Source organism: Arvicanthis niloticus, unplaced genomic scaffold (genome assembly GCF_011762505.2).
Source record: "Arvicanthis niloticus isolate mArvNil1 unplaced genomic scaffold, mArvNil1.pat.X pat_scaffold_550_arrow_ctg1, whole genome shotgun sequence".
Lineage (NCBI taxonomy): Eukaryota > Metazoa > Chordata > Mammalia > Rodentia > Muridae > Arvicanthis > Arvicanthis niloticus.
The window spans coordinates 1-18,131 of NW_023046177.1; the positions used below are offsets into that span (position 1 = coordinate 1).

Sequence of the window (18,131 nt, forward strand, 5' to 3'; positions counted from 1 at the left end):
TTTTTTTTTCTTCTGTAGAATGACCTTGAACTGTGCTGGCATTACAGGCATGCACCGCCATTCCCAGTTCATGGAGCACTAGGGATGAGACCCAGTGACCTCTGCGACACTAGGCAAACACTCTAACCAAGATTGAGCTACCTCCCCTTCCCAAAACTTCAGGTAAAAAAACATTCATAGGCATTGAGCTGAATAGCGAACTCATCTGCTTACCTGTAATGGCTGAAGCTTGAGACTCTTGTTCGTCAGTATGGAATAGCCTAGATATCCCAATATTCCAGCAACGTTGCACATCTAAGTAGGTGTTGTTAGCCTAAAACCAGGAAGTTACATAGCTTATGTCCTAATGAACTTTCACAGAAAAAAATTCCAATACTCAAAAAAATAAACAAACAATCTAAAAAAAATCCTACCCACTAGATCAGATAATATTTGTCAGGCTGCTTTACTTTCTATGTGTCCAACTATGATTTCTGTATGTATCTGCATGTACAGCAAAGTGTAAAAGTAGGCGTGCACACGTGTGCCAGAGGACAATCTTTTGGTATCCTTCCTCAGGAGCTGTGTACTGTGTATTGAGAAAGCTATCACTAGCCTGGAATGCTCCAAGAAAGTTAAGGTGAGGGCCAGTGAGGCTCAGGAATCAAGAAACTGCCTCTGCTTCCCTGAGGGGTGAGACATGCATGCCATGTCTGCACTACTTTACATGAGCTTTAAAGAAAAACCCAGGTCCTTCTAGCACTTTACTGGGCTAGATCTCCAGCTTCTCCAGCCATATCCTTCCCTACACTGCCATTACTATGGCAGAGTGGTGGTAGGTAAGTAAGCAGGATAATTCTCTATTCTTTCTGCCACAGACAGCAAGCCTATGCAAATGAACTTCTACACAGATGGATGCTTGTACAACCTACAACAGGGATATGTTATATATATATGCTTTTTTAGGCTAACGTAATGTTCAGCACACACTGACAAGGCAAAAGGTAAGCAGATATGAAAAGATTTGACAGAAGAGCAAAAAAATACCCCTGAAAATACCCGAAATTGGTCCTTCTCTGTACTTATGGGTGGAAGAGTTTGGGATGTAGCTCAGTAGGTACAATCTTTAGTTTGATCCCTAGCAGCACAAACAAACAAACAAACAAGCAAGCAAACGAATAACAACAAAAAACAAGAAAGGCATGAAATCCTAGGTCTTTGAGGATTAAGAGTTCAAGGTCACTGTCAGCTACATAGTTCCAGGCCAGCTTAGGGTATGTGAGACTGGATATAGAAATGGAGAAAGGGCTGGAGAGATGGCTTAGCTGCTAAAGGCTAGGCTTCACAACAATAACAACAACAACACCACACACAAAAACAAAACAAAAAAACAAGAAAAGAGAGACAATGGGGAGGGAGGGAGGGTTTGTGTAGAGAGGGAGAGCTGGTAGACAAGAGGAAGAGAAAAATGCTGAAAAAAAGTCAGACGTCAAGGATCTTTCCTTGGGGTGGGTGGAGCCTGGTTTCCTTTAATACATCTATTACCTCTCTGGAAACGATGACATCATGTAAAAACAGAGAACTTTTTCAATGTTCTTGGCACAATGCCAACATGTGCCAACAATACACACATGCTCTAAATAGGTTTTAGACTCTCTTCATTAAGTTTTAGAGAATTAACTAAAATATCACTTAAAACAACAAATGCAAACTCTAGTGTCCAGTAAAGCATGCTTCTTTCTTCCCATTTGATAAAGCTGTGAAATATGACAGTTCTAACTTCTGTATCAGACAGCGTACACATTTAGTTTCCTTTTGATATAATGTTATTTTGATATAATCCTATTTCCTACAACATCACCGAGAAAAAACAGCCTTCTTGACAAACTTAGAAAAAATTTCCACAGTCTATCTGAGGACATGCTTCGTGGAAGTTAGAATGGAAAGACTTCCCACATGTGCAGGCACACACAATGCCACACGCAACACACCATAATCTGAGAGTGACTTTGACTCTAGAACACGGAGGCAGGCAGCTCTGTACTCACGTCCACTGGGAGAGGAACCCTGGTAGGTTATCCAGCCTCTTTCATTCGTGCAAACTGTGTTTTTAGCCATCTGGTCCCCAAGGTATGTAAGGGAAAACTTGAATAAATCTTTAATTTTCATCAGGTGATAAAGCACAGTCTCTGTCCTGAAGACACACAAAGAGGTAACATAACACTCACAAGCCTGAGAGAAGTCCCTAAACAACACAGCTCTTTCATCTAGCAAAACATGCTTGTGAAAACTCATTCTAAAATAAAAACTGGCTGTGGTGGTGCATGCTTTAATCAGAGGCAGAGGCCAGCCTACACGAGCTAATTACAGAACAGACGCAGGGCTACACAGAGAATCCTTATCTCAAAATAAATAAATGAATTAATAAGTAAAATAAAATGAGAAACCTTTTTTTCTGTTTGTATGATTGTTTTCTGAGACAATGCTGGGATTAAAGGTGCAGCCCACAACCTACTGGGCTGTCTTAAAATAACAACTTTTGAGAAGAACTTTTATTATGTTTTACTAAGACATCTCCTCACATTATAAAATAGTCTATCAGAAAACTAGACTTTTTCATCCTAAGAAAACAATAAAATGACTTAATCATTTGATTAAAAGCTTAAAGTTTGGGCAATATATCATAAACACTGGGTAGCTCAAAGGATAAAAGAAAATCATTCATAGAAAAAAATCCTTACTTTGTAATATTATACAAAATAACATAAAAACTATGTACATTGGAAAAGGTGCAGGAGAAGACTTACCAAATCATGTTGTCAAAGGTGCTTGGGAGAAAAAAACAATATGCATGATGATTTAATTATCAGTAGTGCAATCAGGAGGTATTTTTAGCCTGTTGATGGACAAATTTAAGAATAAATCATTAATCAAATATTAAAATTTTACTTGAGAAATGAATTTAAAAAGAAGCAAGTATTCCTGTGAGATAAAAATACTTTCTCCTTACTCACACAGGCGTCTCAGGGAAAAGCCTCTGGGGTGGTACCACATTCCTCAGAAGAATTACTAGGAATGTTCATTCCAAATGTTTGACACATAGACATATTTTTTCAACTAGGTGTTATTAGGGCAGGCTGAAATAACAACTATGCAAACAATTCTGATTCTGAGATGGGATGTGGCTCAGCTGGTAGAATGCTTGTCTATGCACACAGCCCTCAGATTCATTCTACCTTATGTCTATCATCCAAACACTCAGGAGTTGGAAGCGGAGGATCAGGCATTCAAGGGCATCTTTAACCTACACAACATCAGGCCCTATCTCAAAAAACAGAAGAACAATTTTAAAGGAGCCAGGAGATGACTCAGCAGCTAAACCACTTGCTGAAAAGCCTGTCAACCTAAGTTTGGATCCATAAACCATTGTTTAAAAACAGTGCCAACAGTTGCTGCTACCTTTAGTCCCAGCACTAGGAGGCAGAGGCAGGTAGATCTCTTGAGTCAGGCCAGCCTGGTCTACAGAGAATTCAGGGCAGCCAGGGTTACACAGAGAAATTCTGTCTCATGAAAAACTAAACAAAATAAAAAGAACAAAACAAGGCTGGACAGCAGTTAAAAGTATCTATTGTGCTTCCAGGAGGACCCAGGTTCAATTTCCCAGCAGCACCCACATGGCAACTCACAAATGCTGTAACTCCAGTTCTAGGAATCTGACCGTCACACAGACATACATGCAGGCAAACACCAATCCTCATATAATAGTATGCATTTAAAAAAGCCATCCTGTAGCTGTGGAACTTCACATTAGACTTTATACTTCTATACTGAGTTCCTATAATATATTATAATATATATACACACACAGAAAGAACAACAACGACAACAGCAAAAGGTCAGTATTATGTAGGTGATGAAGAAGGCCTGAGTGCAGGATGGACAGAAACCTTTCAGGTTTTACCTGTGTCATGGATTTTTTCATTTTTGGTGATAGATAAGTGTATAAAAATATACTCAATGGTGTAAGTCACAACTATGGGCTTAATATTAATGGCAGCATTATGAGTTGAAAAATTTGAGATATTCTTTAACAAATGTCAAATGCAGTGAGCTAGGTGCTAGAGAGCAAAAACAAAACTTTTATGCTTCCTACTTAGAAAATTTTTGTTATTGTAGTTGTTTTTGTTTGTTTTTTTTCAAGACAGGGTTTCTCTGTGTAGCCCTGGCTGTCCTGGAACTCACTCTGTAGACCAGGCTGGCCTCAAACTCAGAAATCCGCCTGCCTCTGCCTCCCAAGTGCTGGAATTAAAGGCGTGTGCCACCACTGCCTGGCAAGAATTATTTTTATTTATGTACTGCTTCATAACTTTTTTATTTGTTCACTATTTTTACAACAGGATGCTATTAAGACAAGGCTGGCCTGGAGCTATACAAACACAGTGGTCCTGAGATTCTGGATCCATCTCAGCCTTCAGTGCTGGGATGGTAGGAGTGTACTGTCAAGCCTGACTAATTTTATTTTTAGATAATGCTGCTTAGTTCATGTCAACTTGACACACATTACTGACTCTGTAGAGGAGAAAGCTTCAATTGGGAAAATGCCTCAAAAGAACAGGCTGCAGGCAAGCCTGCAGGAAAATTTCTTAGTTAGCAATTGTTGGGAGGAGTCTTGGGTGCCTATAAGAAATCCGGCTGAGCAAGGCATACCAGGCAAGCTGGTAAGCAGCACCTGCCATGGCGCCACAACATTGACTTCTGACTCCAGGTTTCTGCTGTTCTTGAGTTATTGTAGTAACTTCTGTTGATGATGAACTGCAAGGTGGAAATGTAAGTCAAATAAAGCTCTCCTCCCCAAGTTGCTTTGACCATGGTGTTTCATCACAGCAATAGTAACCCTGAGTAATACAACTGGCATGTAATATTTGTATTTGTCTATAGACTATAGTATTATAAATTTATATCTGATGCTAAGCACAGTAGCATACCCTTTAATCCCAGTACTAAGGAGAGAGAGACTGGCAGAGATCCGTGAATTCAAGCCTAGCCTGGTCTACACAGTGAGTTACAGGCCAGTACTGGCTTTCTAGAAAGGAAAAATCTTACCTAGATAGAATGTATAATGATAAAATCATAGTAATTAGTACCTCTATCTCCTCAAATACCATCCTGTCTACATGTTAGACATCATTAGACATCTTTTCTCCAGTGGTTTTGAAATGTCTATCATTACAAACTCTAGTTACCTTACTATGCTACATAGAACAGAAAAATCTCTTGCCGGGCGGTGGTGGCGAATGCCTTTAATCCCAGCACTTGGGAGGCAGAGGCAGGTGGATTTCTGAGTTGGAGGCCAGCCTGGTCTACAGAATGAGTTCCAGGACAGCCAGGGCTACACAGAGAAACCCTGTCTCGAAAAACAAAAACAAAACAAACAAACAAAAAAAAAACAGTGGCTGTTCTTATTTGTGACCTGGTCCAGTTTCCAGCACCAGCATGGCTGAACACAACTGTCTATTACCAGTTCCAAGGATCAAATACTCTCCCTTGCCCCCCAGTGGGCACCAGCCACTTGTGAGGCACACACATACATGCAAACATTCATGCACATGAAAAAACTTTAAAAAATATTTTATCCTGCTTTATGGCTGGATAAATATTAAGTACTTATTAAATATTAAAGAACTATATTCATACAGCCTTTAACATTTTCTTTCTTTCTAAGTGCGTGTATGTTCAGTGTGGGGGCACATGTAGTAGAGATCAGAAGACAACTATGTAGAGTCAGTTCAAGCCTTAACTTTATGTGGATTCTGGAGCTTGAACTCAGGGAACAGGCTTCATGAGAACATCTTCATTTGCTGAGCTACTTTTACTCTCGCCACAAGTGGCTCTGAATTGTGGCTCTTGTGAGCAGCGCTGCAGTAGACAGTCGAGCGCAGGCATGTCTCCTATGATTCCATTTCTGTGGACTTATGATGTAAGCAGTGAGAATGGTGGGCCATACAGGTCATACAAACGCTATGGTTGGGTTTCTGAGACTCCACCTCCTGCACACTGTGTTCACCAGGGATGTGCTCATCTGTGTTACGACATCACTGCATCAGAAGTCTGTCTCACTCTGCATCCTTCACTGTTTGCTTGCTTTTCCTTTTGGCTCTGTTACACTTATAGCTCCCTAATTCTAAGGAATCATATTCAAGTGGGAGTGCCAAGGGCATTTTTAGGACAAGGTGTGTGTGTGTGTGTGTGTGTGTGTGTGGTGTGTGAGAGAGAGAGAGAGAGAGAGAAGAAAGAGGGAGGAGGGAGGGAGGGAGAGAGAGGAGGAGAGAGAGAGAGAGAGAGAGAGAGAGAGAGGTGAATGCAGGTACATATAGGGTTAGGTTAGGGTTTCCATTGACTAGGAGTTGCAGGAGGTTATGAGCCACCTGATCTAACTGCTGGGGAACTGAACTCAGGTCCTCGCAGAGGCAGCAGTTTTTAACCCCTAAGCCATCTCTCCAGTCCTCAGAAGCAACTTCTTAAAAGTAGTAGTAATTAGGGCTAAAGATGCTCTGTAGGTAAGAGCACTGGTTGCTCATCTAGAGGATCCTAGACATCATATGGTGGCTCACAACATTTGCTGTAATTCCAGTTCCAGGGATCTAATGCCCTCTTTCTAACCTCTATGGTCACCAGACATACACATGGTGGTGCACAGACATGCATCAGCCAAAAGATCCATACAAACAAAAAATAATTAAGTGGCAACTGGAACTGAGCCATAACTCAGTGGGTTCAAATCCCCAGCCACCATGTAAAAAAGTGGATGTGTGCTAACATAAGAAACTATAACATCAGGCTGGAGAACCAGCTCAGCAGTTAAGAGCACTGACTGCTCTTCCAGAGGACCTGAGTTCAATTTCCAGCAACCACATGGTGCTCACAATCATCTGTAAGGGGATCTGACTTCTGGTGTGTCTGAAGACAGCGACAGTGTACTTATATATAAGGAAGGAAAGGGAGGGAGGAGGGAGGGAGGGCGGGAGGGAGGGAGGAGGACGGACTCTAGTACTGGGGTGGGGTGGAGTGTGCAAAGAGAGTATCAGGGACTTGCTGGCTTGCCAGACTTGCTCCAGGTTCAGTCAGAAACCATGTCCCTCCAAAAATGAGTAGCAGACTGATGGAGCAGGATATCCAAATGTTCTCTTCTGGCCTCACACTCACATGAAACAGGAGCGCCTCACAGTAATAAATAATCAATCTCCTGCAGAATGTATCCATCCATGTAAATAGTATAGGAAAGAAAACTTTGTAAAGGGTCCCAGGATAAACTCATTCATTCAGTATGTATTGAAATACTGTGTTAAACTTTAGCCAACATTCAGTTCCTTAAGTTTCAACCTAGGACATATTATAATATACCAAAATCTGATTAGAAAAATACTCTGGCTCCTTGACAATGAAGAAAATTAAAGAATTTTTTTCTGAACCCATTACACAGATAGCTGGGGGTGCAATTCTTAGACAAAGACATGATACCTCAATGGTAATATACAACTAAAGGTAAAGAGGAAAGGTCAGAAATATTTGAGCCATGGCTCAATTATTCAAGCCACAATTCCTGAGAGAGAAAAAAGAGGCAACCCAGGAGCAGGCAGTCTCTCCTGGGAGGACATCCCTGAGCCCACATTAAACACATAAGACTCAAACAGCTGGGCAGTAGTAGCACACCACCTATAATCCCAGCACTTGGGGCAGAGGCAGGCAGATTTCTGAGTTCGAGGCCAGCCTGGTCTACAGAGTGAGTTCCAGGACAGCCCGGCTATACAGAGAACCCTGTCTCGAAAAAACAAAAACAAAACAAAACAAAAACAACACAACAAAAAAAAACAAAACAAAAAAAACCTGATGTGAACTGAAAACAAGCCATAAAAGAACATAAAGAAATAATAGAATATAAAGAAACGATAAAGGAGGAAATTGTGAAGTAACATTTTTCTCATCTTGTGACTCTAAAACTATGATTACGGTGGTATCTTTTTTTAACCTTATCTTCAATAGAAGTTTTAAAAGGATTAGTAAAGTTGGTATATAGTGTCACAAATCTGTAATCCCAACACTTGGAAAACAGAGGCAGACAGATCTCTGTGAGTTCAAGGCCAGCCTCTGCTATACAGTTAAGAACCTATCTTTAAACAACAACAACAAAAAAATCAACTAAGTAAATAAACAGTGTTTCTGCTATATTAAGTACTAGCTTTCAGCTGTGGGTGATTTTGCTCATGAGTGGGACACATTTACTTATCACAACTATTTGAAGAGGTATTGCTGTCCTTCAGGATCTGTCACAGACACTCATCACAGAATATCCACAATAATTTTTCTGGCCTGGCAGTGTTGGCATACTCCTTTAGTCCCAGCACTTGGTTAGGCAGAGGCAGGCGAATCTCTAAAAGTTCCAGGCCAGCCTGGTCTACAGAGTGAGTTCCAAGTCAGCCACATATAGAGAGACTCAAAAATTCACTGTTCTAAAATGTTCAGTGTGCCAAAGTTGAGAAACTACCTATAATTCTGAATTAGTCACGAGACCCTTAAAAGTATGCATATTATAAATAAAATAATATAAAGTGAAATAAATTAGAAAGCTGAGTACATACAAGGGGAATAAATACTCAGGCGTCAGATCCAGGTCATCATCATAACCAAATCGTCGGAGCACAGTCCAAGTAGTCTCATGCCTCCCCCTCTGATAAAAGTGTATGTAGTAAAAGAGAAAACCTGAAATAAAGTAAATCAGTAAATACAGCTGATGTGAACACTGCAACTGTGCCAGGGAGAAAAGCAAGGACGGGAGCTAGGCTGGGAGAACCGTGTACTAGATTCACAGAGAGCAAAACAGTCCTCAGAGGTCTGCAAGAGAACGCATTCCAGACTCATTTTCCATAACACTCAGCTCATCAAGAGCAAGAAATGGACAAAGGGACAAAAGTTACACCCCAAGGAACACACTGACAGCCAGAGACACATGATGAAAAATGAGAATAGTGTACAAGTCTCCTGGCTTACTTCTCTAATGAAAAATTTTAGGTTTTCAGTTCATTTTTTTACTAAACACCATGACTCAGCAACATACTCAACAAGGAACACTAAAATTGGTAATCTGACTTATATATAGTCCCTCCAAGTAGTTTTTGCCAAAAGACTGCTTAAGAGTACTAAGATGTTTGTACATACATCTCTTTCCCAAAAATAGATTTCTGTAATATCTTATCTAGCCAATTTCCCTACCTGTTCTTTACGATGACAGTAAAGATAATAATCTCTTACCAATTCTAACATTTCCTTAATGTATATAGTAATTCTATTTGATAAATATTAAAGTTGAGGGGTGGGGAGTGGGCTAGAAATACACCTGAGTGGCAGAATTCTTGCTCCACATGAGTGAGGGCCTGGGTTCCCAGCCCCTCGGGAGGAAGTGATGAAAAACACCAGCCCTACCTCTGAGCGTCAGCCCACTGTCAGCCACACCATCACTTAAGTGCTTTCTAACCACATTCTTGACATCTTCCAGCGCTTGCGGAGCTAAAGGGGTGTTGAAACAAATTCTCTAGCAAAAACATAAAATAAAATACATTTAAAAACAAACCAGAATATAAATCTATGAAGAATATAAAACACTGATAATCTACAAAATCAAAGACCTACAACCAAAAGAAACAAGTTAGTGCTGCCTCTATTTCCTATTATTTAAGTGAATGTGTTATATTCAAAGAAAGAAAACCGGCAGCACTCCGAGTTCTGTTCCAGAAACACAGAGATCTTTGTGTGGGTCACATAATACAAACCCCAGAAAGCAAAGAAATTTAGAGTTCACCATTCTTCATACACCCACTGAATACCATGACATCAAATTATCAAAGACTCCATTCCTAGGAATAAGAGGCTTTTTATATCTTGAGATTTATTAGTTGGGGTGTGATAGTTTTACAGATAAGAGAAGGAGTTGCTTAGTGCTTACTGTTGATTAAACTGATAATTCTTAATCTGGAGCTGAAACAGCTACCTGAAAAGAAGTTGAGTTCAGCATCATTCAGAGTGCCGTCATTATCTTGATCAGATATTTTAAATATATCGAGTGAGGGCTTTTATACAAGCTGGTTTCATCTATACAACAAGGAGAAATGAAACAATTTTTTTAAATACAATTTTCACAAACAACACTAAGAAATACTTGTGATAGTTTTTACACCAAAAACTGGTAACATGAAACAATGAACTACAGAAAAGCTACTCAAAACATTCTATGGTTATGCCATCTCATCAATCTCTTTAAACTGCTTAATCTTATGTGCATGCCATGGTGCTTAGGTGGAAGTCAGAGGCCAACTCCGTCAGGGTCTAGAGCCTGCTTCTGGGGTTCTCCTGTCTTTGCTTTCCCTCTTGACAGAGGAAAAGAAGGATGATAGACCCAGGCTTCATGTGAGTTCTGAGGATGTGAACTCAAGGGCCCCTCACACTGGTACAGCAGACACTTTACCCCCAGCAACCTTTTCTACTTTATATTTTGAGCCAAGGTCTTACTTATTTGTACAAGCTTAGCCTCCAAGTACCTGGGATTGCACACCTGTCCAGCATGGCCAGCAAGGCCCATGGCTTTTATTATAACCTCATTCTCTTGCATTCTCTCTTTCTTTATCCCTCTCCTTCTCTCCCTCCTACCAGCCTTCCTGCCCTTGCATGGCCAGCAAAGCCAAAACTTTTATGATATTCTTCACACCCTCTTTCCTGAGACATGGTCTTACAATAATATAGCTCAGCCTGGTCTCAAACTTTGAGTTATTTTGCTCAGCCTCCTGAGTGCTGAGATTACAAGCACACACCATTATACCCTGGTTTGTTCTTGATCTCCACCCACCTGTGTGTGTATACGTATACACACACACACACACACACACACACACACACACACACACAGCATCAAACCCAGGGCTTTCCCATTAAATAAGCATTGAGTCATAATCTCAGCTCAAGGAACTCAATACTTTGATTCATTCCATGCATATGTTAAAGTTCAGTATAAATGAAATTATTCATAAATAGGTTTAAAAAAATCACAGGTAGTAAGTATATAACTTTTACTAACTTGATATTGTAATATTTATACATTTTGAAAGTGATTTTGTCTTTTGAGATTTGTAAAACATATAAGTAATGTGACAGAAATTTATTTTGGCAACCTTCTTATTATCTTAGGATATATAAAGGACAAACTACCTGGTTACCTAAAAATAAGGTTCACAGGGCTAGTGAGACAGCTCAGTCAGTACTTTCAGAAGCATGTGGACCAGAGTTTAAATCCACAGAAGCCACATAAAAGCCTGCACAATGACCCATGCCTGTAAACATAGTGTTGGAGACAGGCAGATCCTAGGCATGCTGGCCAGCCAGTCTAGATGAAACAGCAGAATGTTTACTGAGGAGAGCCTGTCTCAAAAAGTATGATGGAAAAGCAATTGAGGAAAGACATGCTGACATTAATCTTTGGAAACACACACCACACACACACACACACACACACACCCACAAAGATCCACAGGCTTCTACCAGGTAATCATTGCCAATAATACTTAAAAAGCAAGCCAGCCAGCCAGCCAGAAAGGAGAGAAGGAAGGAAGAAGGAAGGAAGGAAGGAAGGAAGGAAGGAAGGAAGAAGGAAGGAAGGAAGGAAGGAAGGAAGGGAAAGAAAGACTTCTGGAGACAGTGATGTAGAGCAGGAGGTAGAATGCTTGAATAACATGCCTGAAGCTATGGATTCAATCACCCACACTATGTAGGAAAAAAAATAACACAAAGATATTTATCTATTCATCTATTTATTTATTTAGAAACAAGATTCTTCTATGTGTCCCTGGCTGTCCTGGAATCTGCTATGTAGACAGGAGGGCTGGCTTGAACTCATAAAGATCCACCGCTTCTGCCTTCCAAGAGCTGGGATTAAAGGAGTGTACCACATCCACACGTGGCACAAAGATTTCTGAAGTTTATTTAAACTTGAAGGTAGGCTCATTCACAACATCCCCCTCCTCAGTAAGAGTATATCATATTCAATATAAATTCCAATAATCTCTTTAATGTCATTTTCAGTATAGTAGTGTCATAAAGACTGCTTATTGTGTTTTTACCTTTGGTTTCTGGAGTTGAATCAGAGAAAATCAGATTGTATAGTGAAAAAAACATACTAATTTTTTTTTTTTTTTTTTTTTTGGCTTTTCGAGACAGGGTTTCTCTGTATAGCCCTGGCTGTCCTGGAACTCACTCTGTAGACCAGGCTGGCCTCGAACTCAGAAATCCGCCTGCCTCTGCCTCCCAAGTGCTGGGATTAAAGGCGTGCGCCACCACCGCCCAGCAAAACATATTAATTTATAATGTCATATCCTCAGCCAGAGCAAAACAGCAACAATAGTTGTGACCATAATATGAAACTGAATGTAAGAGTTTTGGGCTAGCAAAATGTCTCAGTAGGGTACTGCCTGTAAGCCTAATGAATGGAGTTAGACCATTAGGACTGACATGTGAAAGAGAACCAACTCCCAAACGTTATCTTCTAACCTCTACACTCACCCACACACAGACACACATACAAATACAAACACACACACACACACACACACACACACAACACACTCGTGTGCATACATACAAAATAAATGGGGGGAGGAAATTATTTTTAGAAGAATGGTTTTTTATTATTTTTAATTGTATGTTTGTCTGTGTGTAGTATATGCACATGAGTACGGGTGCTGGATCCCCCTGGAGCCACAGTTATAGGTAGCTGTGAGACACTACAAGTGGGTACTGGGGAACTGAACTCTGGTCCTATACAGAAAGATAATACATGCTCTTAACCTCTCAGCTTATCTCTCCAGCCACCACCCCCCCAAAATTTTTAACAAAAAATAGATTAAAATTTTTCTAAGGCTGGGCAGTGGTGGCACACGCCTTTAATCCCAGCGCTTGGGAGGCAGAGACAGGTGGATTTCTGAGTTCGAGACCAGCCTGGTCTCGAACACAGAGTGAGTTCCAGGACAGCCAAAGCTACACAGAGAAACCCTGTCTTGAAAAACAAACAAACAAACAAACAAAAATTTCCAAAAAGGAAATACTTTTCTTACAATAACCTGAACTTTTGTTTTTAAATGGTCTCTCAGAGAGAGCTACTTGATATATTGAGACAGTTTTAACAAGATAGAAAGAAATGAAAAATAAGTCAATTAGAAGAGCATATTGGGCTAAAACTTCTTTTGTGAGGCTATCAAATGGACTATAAAGATTACATTGTTATATTTTGTTGTCCTTCTGGGAAAGCTATGAAGTCCTGAGTTCAATCCCCAGCACCTGTGTAAGACTGGGACTGGACTGCCCGTGGTCTGGAGACTGTATTCCAGGAGGGACAGGACTCTTTCTTGCATCGCGCCAGTCGCTGTAACCGCCGGGCTTCAGATTTAGTGAGACTCTGTTTCAAAACTAAGATGGAGCACAACTGAGAAACAATGTCCACCCCAGTCTCCAGATATATATGCATACACATATACACACACTAACACTATACCAGACAGACAGACGGGGACACACACACACAGAGTCTTTTAATAATCTAAATATTTCCAAATATAGCAGTAGCTAGAATGATATACAAAACAGAATTTCCAGCCATGGCTACTAAGACCTTGCCTTACCCACAAGGAAAAAAATCCCTATTAAGACAACACCTTAGAGCACTTTAGTTTCTAAACCATTTCAGACTTTGATAGAAAAACACATTGTTACTTATATTTCATCTGATTACTAATATTAGTTTTGTTTTTGTTTTGTTTGTTTTTTTGTGTGTTTTCAAGACAGGGTTCTCTGCATATCCTGGCTGGCCTAGAACATCCTCTGTAGACCACCTCACAGAGATCTACCTGCCTGTCTCCAGAGTACTGGGATTAAAGTCATGGGCATGGTACTATTATTACATTTTTTAAGGCTAGCTCTCAAAACATAGACACTCAAGGTCATAAAAATCCTTCATATATCTTTTTTTAAAACTCTAGTGTAAGCTTAACTTAAAGCTTGTACACATATAAAACAATATATAGTCAAAAATTTGAGATTTTTGTATGTTTATTTTATTAATTACTTAGATACACCTGAGAACTGAGGAGCAGATGGTGTCATGCCAGCTTTACTGAGGGACTGGGGGACAGGCGGGGATCAGCAGATTAGCAGAACTAATAATAGGCCTAAAAGCAGAGCAAAGGTGAAAGAGTTCAGAAGACACTAAGACGGAATACAATGTATCACTGGGGTAAAGACCTCAGGCAAATCCCCATAATTGAAAACATTTTCTAAATTTCCCTGACTATAAAATATATGCACCTAGCTGGACTGGAAAAAAAATGTATTTTAACCAGCTAACCTTGGTGAGATAAGTCTAGGAAACACTAGGTTAAGGATAAGTTTGAAAAACTAAAGGAATTATAAACTAGGAATAATGTTCCCTCTTAAAAGAGTTTTGTTTTATTTTTTAGCCTATCTATACTGCCAAATACTGATACAAGTATGTTTTTGGTTTGCTTCTTTCTTTCTCTTTCTCTATTTCTCTTTCTTTCTCTTTCTTTCAGGATAAGTTTGAAAAACTAAAGGAATTATAAACTAGGAATAATGTTCCCTCTTAAAAGAGTTTTGTTTTATTTTTTAGCCTATCTATACTGCCAAATACTGATACACAGTATGTTTTTGGTTTGCTTCTTTCTTTCTCTTTCTCTATTTCTCTTTCTTTCTCTTTCTCTATTTCTCTTCTTCTCTTTCTTTCTTTCTTTCTCTCTCTCTCTCTTCTCTCTCTCTCTCTCTCTCTCTCTCTCTCTCTCTCTCTCTCTCTCTCTCTCTCTCTCATTTTGAAACATGGCCTATCTCCCGGGAAGGTGGCAAACGCCTTTAATCCAGCACTTGGGAGGCAGAGGCAGGCGGATTTCTGAGTTCAAGGCCAGCCTGGTCTACAGAGTGAGTTCCAGGACAGCCAGGACTACACAGAGAAACCCTGTCTTGAAAAACCAAAAAAAAAAAAAAAAAAACCAAAAAAAAAAAAAAAAAAAAAAAAGAAAAAAACAAACAAAGACAAACAAACATGGCCTATCTATGTAGTCCTGTCCTAGAACTCACTCTGTAGACCAGGCTGGCCTCAAAGTCAGATCCTTGTGTCTCTGTCTCTTTAGTCATGGGATTTAAAGTATGCACCTCCATTCATGGCTGGCTGCATAATATGTTGTGGTTTTTATTACTATTGTCTTTATTCTTTACTGGTGGTGGGGGAGCATGACTGTGCACATGCTTGGAGATCAGAGGACAAACCTTCAAGTCGGTTCTCTCCTTCCACCATGCAGGTCCTAGAGAGGGCTTGAACTCAGGCTGGGAGGCTTAGTGGCAAGGGTCCTTACACAATGAGATAGCTCACCAGCCCCACAAACATGATTTTAATTAGGAAAATCCATCCTTTGGAAGGCATCTATAGAGATGTATTAGACTCTTTGGCATCTACCTTTTTAGGATGTGACTAAACTGCAGATTCATCAGTTCTAGTTAGAGGTCTAGGAGGAAAATTAACTATGGTGTCAGATGGACTGTAAAATTTGGAAATTTCCTTGGAATTACATCAAAGCTTGAAAAACAATGTTGCAAACTATAGCTTTGCTACTGAAATCTCCTTGCTGCTTGCCTTGTGTTGGAATGGGGTGTGGCATTTGGGAACCCTCACAGCATATGTCTGTGTAGTTAAGTGGTGCACTAGGCAGCAGCCAGGCTGGACAGAACTAACAGCACTGCTCAAACTGCCCCATAGCTGACACAGACATAAATAAACAAGGATGGCTGATATGTAATCTAAATATAATATCATTTTTATATACCACAAAATATAATTCCTTTGATTTTTTTCAAAACTTAAAAAACACAGTAAATGTACTTATACCTCCAAAGGTTGTACAAAATTAATAATAGGCCAAGTTTTGCTAATGGGTCTCAATTTGCTAACTACTCATAATATTATAAACTGTAAGATTTTATTAATTTATATGTGTGTATGTGCATGTGTCTGTCTACAGGCCATGTACATGTGGGTACTGAAAAAGGACAAATGATGTGGAATTAGGATCTGAACTCAGAAGGCAAGAAATACTTCCTTCTGGAAGGTAAGGAAGTAAGCCCAAAAATTTTATTTCTTAAAAATAACACCTCTCAGGCTGGGTATTTGGTGCACATCTTTAATCCCAGCCTTGTGACTTGAGGCCAGTCTGGACTACAAATTTGAGTTCTAGGACAGCCAAGCTACATGTCTCAAAAAGCAACAAAACCAAACAAACACTCAGGGTTGGAGAGTTAGCTCAGCAGTTAAGAGTGCGTGTTGTTTTTGCAGAGGACCCAGGTTTAGTTCCCAGCACCCACATGGTGGCTCGCAATCATCTGTCACACTAATTGCAAAGGATCTGACATTCTCTCCTTACCTTCTCAAGGTCCAGGCATACACAAATTACTCATACATATAAATAATAAGGCTAGAGTCATCAGAAAGGAAGGAGTCTCAACTGAGAAGGTCTCCATAAGATCCAGGTACAAGGGATTTTCTTAGTTACTTATCAGTGAGGAAGGGCCCAGCCACTGTGGTAGTACCATCTCCTGGCTGTAATCCTAGGCTCTATAAGAAAGCAGGCTAAACAAGTCATGTAAAGCAAGCCAGCAAGTAGCACCCTACCATGGCCTCTGCATCAGCTCCTGCCTCCAGGTTCCTGGCCTGTGTAAATTCCAATCCTGACTTCCTTGGTGATGAATAGCAACGTGAAAGTGTCAGCTGAATGAATAAACCCTTTCCTCCCCAACTCACTTTTTTGTTATGATGTTTTGTTGCTGCCAATTAAGTTAGGGTTTGTTGAAACCCTAAGTAAATCTAAAAATTAAAAACAAACCAAACAAAGCAAATGACTCGGGCTGGGTGGTGGTGGCATAAGCCTTTAATCCCAGCACTTTGAAGACAGAGGCAGGCAAATTGTGAGTTTGAGGCCAGCCTGGTCTACTGAGAGTTCTAAGACAACCAAGGATATCTAGAGACAGAAACTCTGTCTCAATCCAAAAAGAAAAACACTTGTATGTGAACAATCTAATATTACAGGCAGGAGCCCATTCATAATAGTCAAAAGGATAACTGACCTCAGCAGACATGAGAAGATAAAAAAAATAAATAATAAGAGTGGTTACTTTCATATGATGAAATTTTATTTAACTAGAAGAAATTAAATGTACACTACAGCATGAGTAAGCTTTGAATACATGGAGCTGGTGAGAGAAAAAAAATAAAAGCTATTCATTGATGATTCCACTGACAGGAAATGTCCAGGACAAAATATACCAGTAGCTGCCAGTGCAAAGAGAGTGGGGGGGTGTTTGCTAATGGTTACAAGGTTTCTCTGGGGATGAAAGGCACTGGAGTTAAGAGGTGCATAATCTTCTGAATATACATACACATACATATATGTGCATGGGGTGGGGGTGGGGAGGAAGAAAGCCATAAGGTAAGAGTAAGATTACTTGAAGAAACTGAAAAACACATTTTCCTTTGTAGACAGTACACATCTGTGGAAATAAGATCTCCATAGATTTTATACATACATACATACACACATACATGTGTGTGTGTAATTTTATGTATATAATCACTTAAATGTATGTCTGAAAGAGGTAAACTTTGTGTTACATATCTAAAAAAGTCAGTTTTAAGTTTATTGTAACATTTTATTAAATTCTGGATATTTCTCAATAGAATTATTATACTTCTTAGCTATGAAAGAGTATATTCAACTTGCCACATGTACCCATAACAAAAACTACAAGAGGCCCAAGATATAGCACACTGGCTTACTCACTTACTCACTCTGAGATCAACTACTGACAGAATACAAAACAACAACAACACAAAAACAAAAACGTTACCAAGCTTTTGTTTAGATTCATAGATTTTCAGGCTGGTGAGATGGATTCATGAGTCAAGAAACTTGATATCAAGCCTGCCAGCGAGTATGGGACCCAAATAGTGGAAAGAGAGAACTGAACTCAGAAGCCGTCCTGTGACCCCTACAGGCATGGCA

The 18,131-nt window shown here is 39.8% G+C and overlaps 1 pseudogene across 1 annotated transcript in view; it reads right to left on the bottom strand.

Annotated features, from left to right (window-relative positions):
- Positions 1 to 213: 213 nt before the first annotated feature.
- Positions 214 to 18,131, bottom strand: part of LOC117702186 (mitochondrial Rho GTPase 1-like) — a 47,220-nt pseudogene continuing 29,302 nt past the window's right edge. The window contains exons 10-15 of the transcript XR_013108329.1: positions 10,024 to 10,122; positions 9,457 to 9,566; positions 8,616 to 8,736; positions 2,787 to 2,875; positions 2,028 to 2,173; positions 214 to 313 (exon numbers count right to left, since the gene is read on the bottom strand). The product of XR_013108329.1 is annotated as a mitochondrial Rho GTPase 1-like (transcript). The remainder of the gene's footprint in view (positions 314 to 2,027; positions 2,174 to 2,786; positions 2,876 to 8,615; positions 8,737 to 9,456; positions 9,567 to 10,023; positions 10,123 to 18,131) is intronic.